This window comes from Puma concolor, chromosome D2 (genome assembly GCF_028749965.1).
Source record: "Puma concolor isolate L17-30 chromosome D2, mPumCon1.1.hap2, whole genome shotgun sequence".
Lineage (NCBI taxonomy): Eukaryota > Metazoa > Chordata > Mammalia > Carnivora > Felidae > Puma > Puma concolor.
Window position 1 is genome coordinate 71,510,732 of NC_141677.1, and position 11,096 is coordinate 71,521,827.

Consider the following 11,096-nt stretch of genomic DNA (forward strand, 5'->3'; position numbering starts at 1 on the left):
CAAAAAAGTTAAAAGTTTTATGATTGGGAGCCTTGGAAACAGCAAGGGACCAAAATCTAGCTTGTGGCCAACCTGAGCCATCACCCCCAGGAACAGGTGCACAGGAATTCATGGAGGGCGAGGGAGGCTGGGACCTGGAAGAAACTGGGAGGAGGCCTTAGTGGCTGAGCTGGGAGGCAGACTGGAATCGGCAATGTGAGTCAAGATGCCCGGGCAAGATGGCTCCAAGCGGTATCTGGGCCACACACATTCTTCAAGTCCCCAAACTTCTGGCCACATGTTTTCAAAATCCCAGACTCTTGCTAGCCCAAGACTCTGAGAGTAAGGAAGTGCTGTCCTGGTAGCTTACCCCTATCCAGTTATGTCTGCCAGAACTTTAGGGGCTGGAAAAATCTGATTCTGCCACAAAGTTCCTTTGAGTGCCTCTTCTTTCTCTCCTCTCTACCTCGGGTTCCTTCCCCACCAACCAAAGAATGTCACCCGTGTTATCAGATACTTTGGGTCTGCCAGCTCCTGGAAGCAGGGTGAACTGGAGGTATGAATCTGGAGTGTCCAGCTGCCTTCATTGTTGTCCCTTACTTGGAAGCAAAAACCAAAGACAACACTGGGAACACGCGGTTGACAGTTGGGAGATACTTCCCCGGAGACACCTTTAGCACTAAATTCCCAGAGTCCTCCGTGCACTGGAAGTTATTTAACTTACCTTTGAGAAAGGTTATTCCTCAACGGACACTGTCGATGGTTCTGTGCCTGGGACCTGTCCTAGGAAACTCTGGAAAAGTTTTGTTTAACATCAACAAGTCACTACTGGGTCTCCTAGACTGTTAATGTGTCTTTACCCAAACGAGAGACAATGTGTAGCTTTTGAAAACACCATCTTCACAAGGTAAGGCATTAAGCAGTAAATCTGGACTTTTTTCTCCCCCTTCCCGGTCTACCTTTTTTTCTTGCTAATTGGCAGAAAATTAATGAACGAGGCACTGATTGAACAGATGCTCCTCATGGAAAAAGGCAGAATTGGAGTTTTTCTTGCCCTCTTTTTTTGAACACATCAAGGAGGTAGTAACATGTGGCAGGTCAAAAATTAAGAGAAGGTAACAGTACAGATTGTAAAGAACACAAAGGGGTTGGAGTATGTATGTGTGTGTGTGTGTGTATGTGTGTGCGTGTGTGTATTTTCTCTTTTGTTTTAACTTCCTTGCATCTTTTTTTTCTTTTCTTTTCTTTCTTTTTTTTTTTTTAAAGCTCCTATTCGGCTGTAGCTCGTAATTAGCAGCTAGGCCTCTGGGACCCAATTAACCAATTCAATTAACAAAAAAAGCACACAAGTCACCCTGACATTTGTCAGCCATTAGGAAGGATGTCAGACTGGCAGTTTCAGCCGAAACATTAATGGTGATTAGCTCATTTGCGACTCACTTCACTCCACTATCCTCCTGGAGAAGCAGCCTCTAAGCCACACTGTCCAGAGCTATGGGCCAGTAGCTTGACTTTCAAAGGCCAAGGGAAGACTCCCTCCTAGCTCTTTCACTGGGTCAAGGGGCCCCATCCCAACCTCGGCTAAGGCATGCCTACACTTTTCCCAAGTTCCCACTAAGTCCTTTTGGATAAACCTAAATACCCTTGGCTATTTCTCCAGGGCATGAGAATTCAGCAAAGGTTTCTTTATTAAGGATGAAGTTTAAAAAATCTCATTGCCGTTATTTTTGGCCTCTTGCTTCCCATGTTTACTTCCTGCAGTCAGCAGGCTTGCCATGGCCAGCTCCAGGAGGCGGTTTGTTCATTTGGGCACTGCCTCTGTTCTTGGAGTTGATTAACTCCAGCATCTTATATGATGCAGACAGGTGTTTATGTAGTAGCCATGGCTATCTTTGCCTCTGATCTCCCTTAATTTCACTCTACTTCCCTGGAAGCCTCGATTTAATAACAAGCAAGGAAGCCTCTGTAAATAAAAAGCTCTGGTGCATGGGTTGACAGACAAAGGGGAGGTCCTGAAATATCAGAGCCTAGGTGGTTTTCTCCCAGTGTATTCCTCTTCCTTACTTTAGCCAGTCTTGGGGGAAGTTCCCAAGGCTCTTTGCAGCAGCCTGAAGAAATAATACTCAGAAGGTATCAGAGATCGCACTTGGACACATATAAGAGAAAGCTCAAGTAACCATGACTTAAATGCTTGGGGATTTATAGTTCTTGCCTGTCAAGAGGCCTGAGGGAGGCACTCAGGAACTGGTACAGCCACTCCACAGCTCCATGAACCTTACCCCATCCTCTACCCTTTTGTCCCACTCTCTCAGCTTATGTCCTCATGGTTGGTTGTCCTCATGGTTGCAAGATGGCGGCTCCCATGCTTCCGGGCATTGGAACTGCGTTCCAGGAAGGAAGAGAGGAGGGCAGGGAAAAAGGCTAAAGCCTTGCAAAGTCTGTTGTTACTGTTATTGTTTTTTAAATCAAGAAAACCATCGTTTTCCAGGCAGCTCTATCCAGCAGACGTTCCCTTTTGATTGACCAGAACTATGTCATAGGGACACCTCAACTATAAGGGACCCTGAGATATCGGGATTTTCTTGGCTGGATACATTGCTGCCCTGAACAAAATTGAGATTCTGTTGGTAAGGAAGGAAGGAAGGATAGATATTGGTAAACTCGCAGCATTTGCTACAACCATGTATCGGATCCCTATTAGGGGGGGCATGTTTTCTGTGCAAGATCCCCGTTTGTTGGTGATGCTCTCCCTGTTTGACGGATCAGACAAAGGACACTCAGAGAGGTTAAGTAGTTTGCCTCAGATCACACCGCTGGTAAATGACAGTGCAACAACTGAGATTTAGATGTGTTGGATCCAAAGCCCGCCATTAACCGCCAGGCACCAGCCACGGGTTCTCAAAGACTCAATCACAGCCACACGGCAAAACCCCCTGCTGATGAAGATTTTGCCCAGTTGGAAAACTGGGACTGGAAAACTCAGAAGGTGCTCTCGGCCTTGCAGCTTGCCTCTGTTGTTTGCCTGGTTCCGAGCCACATGCTAATAACCACACATATGGGTTTCATTTCCCCCAGAGCTGGCCCAAGTAAGCCCCCAAAGCCACCTTGCTTGTCACCCTCTGCCCCTTCCCGCCAGCCCTCAACCCCGGCTCACACACAAAGTTGACCCATTCAAACTGGAGACACCCCAGGCTGTGCAATTAGGCCGGAGAAGAAAACAGACCCTATTTCAAAAGGTGACTCCCTACCATTTTGAAATAAGGCTTCATTAATTGCAGGCCCCTATTGATTCATTACCATGAAACAGCCTGGACTGCTTGCCTGTAGCATAACCTTTCTCAACAGAGGGAGCTGGACATTCTTTGCAGGTAATCTACAGGGCCCAACAGCAAATATCTAGAATCAGAACTATTCATGCATGAACAATATAGCGGCTCCTTATTGTTACGCCCATTGTTCCCGCACAAAGAGCAGCGGGCAGGTTAAATCTATTTTAGCTGGGAAGGCTCTACAGAAATCCTTGCTGCCAAGCATTTGATACTGATCACAGAGTCACATCAGGGAACAGCGGCTGAAAGGAGGAAGTCATTTTTATTGCTGAACGTGAGAGGTGACAACCTCTCCTCTGCTCTGGCTCCCCAGGACTTGGGCCTCTAAGTGGGAGCGAAGGTTTTGTTTTGTTTTGTTTTTAATGCCACTCAATGAGAGGGGGTTTTGAAAGGGGGAGACGGTACGGATAGTCAGGGGGAGAAAAGGTATTACACAATGTCGCATTCAGGCAACATATGTGAACTCTGGATTCATTCAATTTTAAAAACACGTTCCCAGGGGAATCAAGTGTACGCGTGTGAATTAGAACAAAGGGTGTGGCAGCTCAAGAGTTGGCGTTGCCTAAATGGCACCATTTGGAACCACGAATCCGGTGTAGGAAAAGAGGGACTTGATTCCACCCTGGATTTGCCTCTCTTTGGCCAGGCAGGGCAAATGCCCCTGGTTCAATGAACCCTCCTTCTGTAAAGGTTGAGCCCATCGGGGATGGTCCTTTGGAGATTTTTATAATGACCAGCACATGTGAGGGCCGGAAGCCAATGGGGAGAAGATTCAGCTGGGTAAGATACAGAAGGGACTTAAAATACTATTGAGTCCCGTCCTCATATTACAGCAGCAGAGATAGGACCACGAAGGGAATGTGGCTTTCTCTGCTTGCTAGTTCTGGGATTAGAAGCCAACTTATAACTTTTTATCCTCCGTGGTAGTTTTGAGGAAGGAAGACGGTGCCGAATGGGGGCAAGAGCGTAGAGCCAACAGAATGGACACCAGCCATAAACAACCACTCATGCCTTCCCAGTGCGTCTTAAAGCTGACCGTCAGGCCTGCTCTAGACCCCAGGAAACTGTCATGGCGCACACCAGGGGTGGAGTCAGTGGAGGAACCTCCGGCTGCACGGCAACGAGGAGAGAGCAGCGGACAGCCATCTCTTGGCCAGCTGGGGCTGCAGGAGACAGAATTAGGGAAGAGGGTGATGCCGTTGGTTGCTTGGAATCACCTATCCCACAAATATCTAGAAAGGTGTGTGGAAATAAAATGAAAAAGGCAAAGGCTACGTAATCAGAGCTTTTGCCATAGCAAGGAAGTCAGCCCCCATCACTTGTGTCTTGAGAGAGACTCAAAGGCAGGCAGGAGAGGGGAAGCTTTAGAGTGAAAAAGGGAAGCTTCAGGTGTGGCCTGACTGGAGGCTGTTGGCCCGGGGAAGCGACGTAGAAGTGGAGTGGCCTGAGTGGTTGGTTAGGGGTCCAGGGGACATACGTGGCTCTCTCTGGTTGGTCCTAAGTGAGAAGCAGGGACGACAACCAGGGAGGCCGTCAGTTATTAATCGAGTCCTGGCTGTTTGGGGCTGACTGTCACAGACGTGACGGTTCAGCCTCCTGGATTGTCACTAGAGACAGCGGCCTGGCCTCCTGGGCTGGGCATTGCAGATGAGGCGCTCTGGCCTGTGGGTCCAAGTCCTGGTTTTACAAGTGGTCAGGCCACAGTGCCTCTGCATTTTCAGTCCCTCAAGCGGATGAGGCCCAAAGTTGAGGCCAGACTTCGTAGGCCCTCAGGTTGCTTCCAGCTTGGTTCAGTCGTTTCTTTCCCACCACGCTTCTCCTTGGGAAAAATAGAAGGAATTGCACCGATGTGCTTAGAGGTGCCTCCCTTACAACCACAACCCGCTCCTCACAGATTGCGGGTGGAGTGCTCCCCAACCAGAAACGCTGCTACAACCGAAAGGTGAAACTGGCTGCTTCATGGGGGAAACACCATGCTGCTTTGTGAGCTCCGTCCCTAAGTAAGAGCCACCTCTGGGAGTCTCACGCCCACCTTCTTCCGCCCCAGCTCCCACACAGAATCAAGCAGATTCACAGTCAAGTCCAGGGAAGACGCCATTCTGTTTTTGGATGTGTGTTGTGCTTCTCACGGTCTTGGGTCTAATGCCGCGTGCTAATATCGCTCGCCATGGGGCACCATGCGTGTGCACACATACATACGCACATGTGTATATTTCATCATCATGATTTATAGAACTTGTATTGACATATGAGACGTCCTGTGAACCCTAAGCGTAAGAACAAAGTGTGTGTGATGAAAAAGTGCCCAGGGGTGCCTGGGCGGCTTAACTGGCTAAGCATCCCGCTCTTGGTCTCGGGTCGGGTCACGGTCTCGCAGTTCGCGGGTTGGAGCCCAGCGCCTGGCTCCATGCTGGCAGTGCAGAGCCTGCTTGGGATTCTCTCTCTCCTTTTCGCTCTGCCCCTCTCTCTCTCTCTCTCTCAAAATAAATAAATAAACTCAAAAAAAAAAAAAAAAGTGCCCCAGAGACTTTCACAAGAGCAAACGTAGCAGTGTCTTTAGAAGATGACATAAAAGGTAGCAGAAGTTGTTTGGTTTGTGACAGTAAATGTTTAAATTAAACAGCTAATACAGAGGGGCGCCTGGGTGGCGCAGTCGGTTAAGCGTCCGACTTCAGCCAGGTCACGATCTCGCGGTCCGTGAGTTCGAGCCCCGCGTCGGGCTCTGGGCTGATGGCTCAGAGCCTGGAGCCTGTTTCCAATTCTGTGTCTCCCTCTCTCTCTGCCCCTCCCCCGTTCATGCTCTGTCTCTCTCTGTCCCAAAAATAAATAAACGTTGAAAAAAAAAATTTAAAAAAAAAAAAAAAAAAAACAGCTAATACAGAGACATTTCCTGTATCCTTTACCCCTGCCCAGCTTTATGGAGGAATAACTGAAAAATAGAACTGTATCCATTTGAAGTGTACAACATGAGGATTTGATATGCATATACGTTGTGCAATGATTACGGAGATCAAGATAATTAACACATTTATCACCTCACAGAGTTTAACTCTTTTTTCTTTTTGGTGGCGAGAACACTTGAGATCTACTCAGCAAATTTCAGGTATTCAGTATCATATTATTAACTATATTGTTACTGTGCTGCACATCAGATCCTCGGAATTTCCTCATCTTATAACTGAAAGTTGGTCCACTTTGACCTACATCTCCCCATTTCCCCCTCTGCCCGGCCCCTGGCAATCACCGTTCTAGTCTCTGTGTCTATGAAATTGATCTCCACCCCCCCCCCCCCCCCCGCCCCAGGTTCCACATGTAAGTGATAAATACAGTCTTCTTCTCTGTCTGGCTTATTTCACGTAGCATAATGCCCTCCAGGTTCATTCATGTTGTTGTAAATGTCAGAATTTCCTTCTTCTACATTCCGTTGCATAGGTACATATAGATATATGTAGAGGGATATGTAGATATACATTATCTCACGTTGTCTTTATCCACTCATCTGTCAAAGAATATTTAGGTTCTTTCTAGATCCTGGCTATTGTGAATAATGCTACAATGAACATGGGGGTGCAGATATCTCCTTGTGATACTGCTTTTGTTTCTTTTGGATACGTGCCCAGGAGTGGGGTTGCTGAATCACCTGGCGGTTCTATTTTTAACTTTTTGAGGAACGACAACTTACGTTCTCGCTGACAGTGTATAAGTGTCCCCTTTTCTCCATGTCCTTGCCAACTTTTGTCATCTCTTGCCTTTTTGATGATAGGGATGAGGTGACAGCTCATTGTGATTTTGATTTGCATTTGGTCACACCTGGTTAGTGACGTTAAGCATCTTTTCATGTACCCATGGGTCACTTGTCTTCTTTAGCAAAATGTCTGTTCGGGTTCTTTGTTCAGTTCTAACAGTTTGGGGTCTTTTTGTCTTTTAGTTTTTGGGGTTTTTTTTGTTTTGTTTTTTTACTATTTGAGTTTTTACTATTGAGGTGTGTAGGCTCCTTATATATTTTGGAAATTATGCATTTTGGATATATTATTAGATAAGTGGTTTGCAAATATTTTGTTTCCCATTCTGTAGCTTGCTTTTTCAATTCGCTGATTGTTTCCTTTGCTGTGTAGTTTTTTTTGTTTTTTGTTTTTTGTGGGTTTTTTTGGTTTGAAATAGTTCCACTTGCTTCTTTTAACTTTTGTTGCCTATCCTTTTAATGTCTTATCTAAAAAGTCATTGCCAAGACCAACATCAAGGAGATTTTTCCCACTGTTTTCTTCCAGGAGTTTTTTTTTTTTTTTTAATTTTAATTTTAATTTGTCTTCTAGGAGTTGTATAATTTCATGTCTTACATTTGAGTCTTTAGTCATTTTGAATTAACTTTTTTAATGTTTATTTATTTTTGAGAGAGAGAGACAGAGAGAGGGAGACAGAGCACAAGCAGGAGAGGGGCAGAGAGAGACAGAGACACAGGATCTGAAGCAGGCTCCAGGTTCTGAGCTGTTAGCACAGAGCCTGATGTGGGGCTTGAACTCACAGACCACGAGAGCATGACCTGAGCCGAAGTTGAACGCTTAACCGACTGAACCACCCAGGCACCCCTGAATTAACTTTTGTGAGTAGTATATGATAGAGGTCCAGTTCACTTTTTTGCAAGTGGATATCTAATTTTCCAGCACCATTTACTAAGGAGACAATTCTTTCCCTGCTGTGTGCTCCTGGCTCCCTTATCAAAGATTACTGGATTATGCAGGCCTGGGTTTATTTCTGGGCTTTCTGTGTTCTGTTCCATTGGTCTTCATGCTTGTTTTTATGCCCAGTTCCATACTGTTTTGATGACTAGAGCTTAGTAATATAGTTTGAAATCGGGAAGTGTAATGCCTCCAGCTTTGTTCTTCCTCAAGATCTGACTATTTCAGGTGCTTTTTGATTCCATGTGAATTTTAGGATAGTTTTTCTATTTCTGTAAAAAATGCCACTGGAATTTTGATGTGGATTGCACTGAATCTGTAGATCACTTGGGATTGTGTGGACATTTTAATAACATTAATTCTCCCGGACCAAGAATATAAGATATGTCTTTCCAAAGAGGCTTGAGAGTCAAGTAAGGGCCAAGTCCTGTAGCAGGCCTTGTCTACCATGCTTGGAGATAGTCCTTAACTGAGTAGACACTTGGGAGTTCTGACTCTCAAGAGTCAAATGATGTGGTCCGATTTGAGGTCGAGGAAGATTGTTCTGGTAGTTGGGTGGAGGATGGATTCGTTAGGGGACAGACATGCTGCCAGTTAGGAGTCTGCTTTGGTGTTCTGGGAGGAGACGATGAGGTCTGATGCATAAGCAGTACACGAGTGGGGGTAGGAGCAGAGAAACTGCCACTCAGTATGTTCCAAACTCAACCAAAATCTTGAGAAAATACTCCCAAACTGGCTTGAAAGCCCGTCAACAGAGAGCTTCGTGTCACTGAAAGCAACAAAGACCCACGAGAAGTAGCAGCAGGGCAATGACGTCATGACAGAGGGGGAAGGGACAGAGAAGCTGGGACCTCATGTCATTCTTCTTTGCTTCTCATTACATTGCAGGTTTTTGACACAAATCAGGTACTCAATGAGCGTTCTTTGAATAAATGAACAGTTTCACTTTGCAAGGTTGTCTGTCACCTTGAACGAGTTTATCACTAACCAAGATGCCCTTGGTTAGTTGAACTTTTACCCCAAGGTCTTATTAAGTCCCAAGCGAAGATTATCTGTTCATTTGTTAAAGACAGCGCGAGTTAGGGGGTCTGAGCCTTTGGGGTTGTGCACACTGTGGAGCAAATGGCCTCGGTGTTAAGGAGCAGAGGGGAAGTTTCAAGTCAGATCCCAGACTCTCCAGCCCTCTCTCCCGCAGCCCATATTGTCCCAAAGCATTTGTCCTTAATGGTCAATCTTGAGTGTATTTCAGGGGAAATTTAATCCATGTGGTTTTGATTCATTTACACTTAACTCATCAAAACACTTACTTTTTCCTGGGAGAGTTTGTTGCCATTCGGGGAGCATTTTCAGATGTGATAAAAGCCTTTAAAATGATCAGGGAAGAGGCTGGAAGTCGGCCATTGATTTGACATGTGAGAAGGCTGAGGTCCGGTCTTGGGCTTTCTTTGCTGTGGGTCAGAGACGGCCAATTTCGGCCACATTTTTCTTCCTTGATCTTAGAAACAGACGAGGGTAGAGAAATATGGAAAACTGGAGAGAAGCCCCAAACTGCAAGCCGTGTAGAGCATGGGAGATGCAGCCCTGGACCCACGGCTTCAGACTGACTGGCAGGGAGATGGGGTCTCTAATCCAGCCACCTTGCCCCAAACTCCTTGCCAAGTCCAGTTCATGTGGCCTCAGTCTCCTTGGTTGTTGAATGGCTCCAAATCCCGGACCAGTAGATGGTTACAATGGGTGCAGAACAATCTCGATCCTCTTGATGTACAGACGAGAAACCAAAGATCAGAGAAGCAAGTGACTTGCCTAAGGTCACACATCACGTTAGTGACAGAGGAAAGTCAAAACCAGGCCTCCTAAATCCCACTCCCGCATCCCCCTATTATCACATACATGGCCCTGCCCTGAAATGTAACGAGCTGGTTAACACACCCCTTGCTCTGTGTTCTCCTGAATGTCTGTTGGTATCAGACCCCACGGTAAGCACTTTGTGTACAATATTATGAGGTGCAAACTTGGGCAAGTTATTCAACCTCTTTCAGGTTCAAGAGATGGTAAACATGGTGCTCAGGAGTGGAAGCCCTGAGCCACGTTACCCAGGTTCAAATCCCAGCTCTGCCAGCGACGAGTTAGCTGACCTTGAACAAGTTACTTAGTCTTTCTTTCCTTAAGTTCCTATCTCATAGTACTATTCCGTTATAAGGCTGGATGTTCTTATTATTTCAGACAATCCTTTCTAATGTCCCAGTGATGTAGCTACTCTAGTTACCACCGAACTGCAGGTGAGTAAACTGAGGCCCATTACAGTTGTGACAGTTGTCCAAGGTAACTGGGAGGGCTAGAATTCAAACTCAGATCTTTCTGACTCCCGAGAAGCAGATCTCTGGGATTTACTGGATAATAGGATGAAGTATATTTGTTTATTTTTGTTTATGTTTTCCATGATACGGGCATCGCACAATTTCTTACATCTTTAATATCTACAACGCAAAAACAATTAGGATTGATGTTGAGTACCAAATAACATTTCAAAGGAAATTTCCGTTGTATTTTCAGCACCCAGTTTACTGATGTATTTTGAGAACGTTTCTATATTAGACAGGATGCTCTCGGGACTAAGAGACCGTAACTGTACTCAAATTTGCAAACACATCGAATGAAATATATAAACTCGCGTGACTAGGAAAATTCACAGTTGAACCCAGCCACTCAAAAGATGCCACCAGAAATCTCAGCATCTCCTTTCTCCTCTTTTCTGTGGTCTGTCCTCAGTCTCACGTAGGGGCAAACACAGCCACTGGCAACTCCAGGCCAATGGGCTTCCAGCTTAGCGACCCCTTCAGAAAGAGGGTGGTGGTGTCCCCAGATCCCAGCAACACCTCAGGACTGACTCTCTTTCGGTTTGGCTGAGGATTCATACCCACCTCTGAAATAATCCTGCCTCCAGAGCGTGAAGATTGGCCAGAGCTGGTCAGGTGCCCATCCCCAGAGCAAGTAAAGAAGGTCAGCCCCACTCAAACCAGAAGACCAGGAGTGGGGAAGGGGAGCCCTCGCACAGGAACCCCCAGGATGCTGGTACGAGAAGAGGGGGAATTGATCCCAGCCAGTGGAAACC

The 11,096-nt window shown here is 46.1% G+C and overlaps 1 long non-coding RNA gene across 1 annotated transcript; it reads left to right on the forward strand.

Moving 5' to 3' along the window:
• Positions 1-465: 465 nt before the first annotated feature.
• LOC147576173 (uncharacterized) lies at positions 466-10,426 on the forward strand. Its single transcript, XR_015242023.1, has 3 exons — positions 466-886; positions 6,222-6,411; positions 10,208-10,426. It is a non-coding gene; the product is annotated as an uncharacterized LOC147576173 (long non-coding RNA).
• Positions 10,427-11,096: the final 670 nt, after the last annotated feature.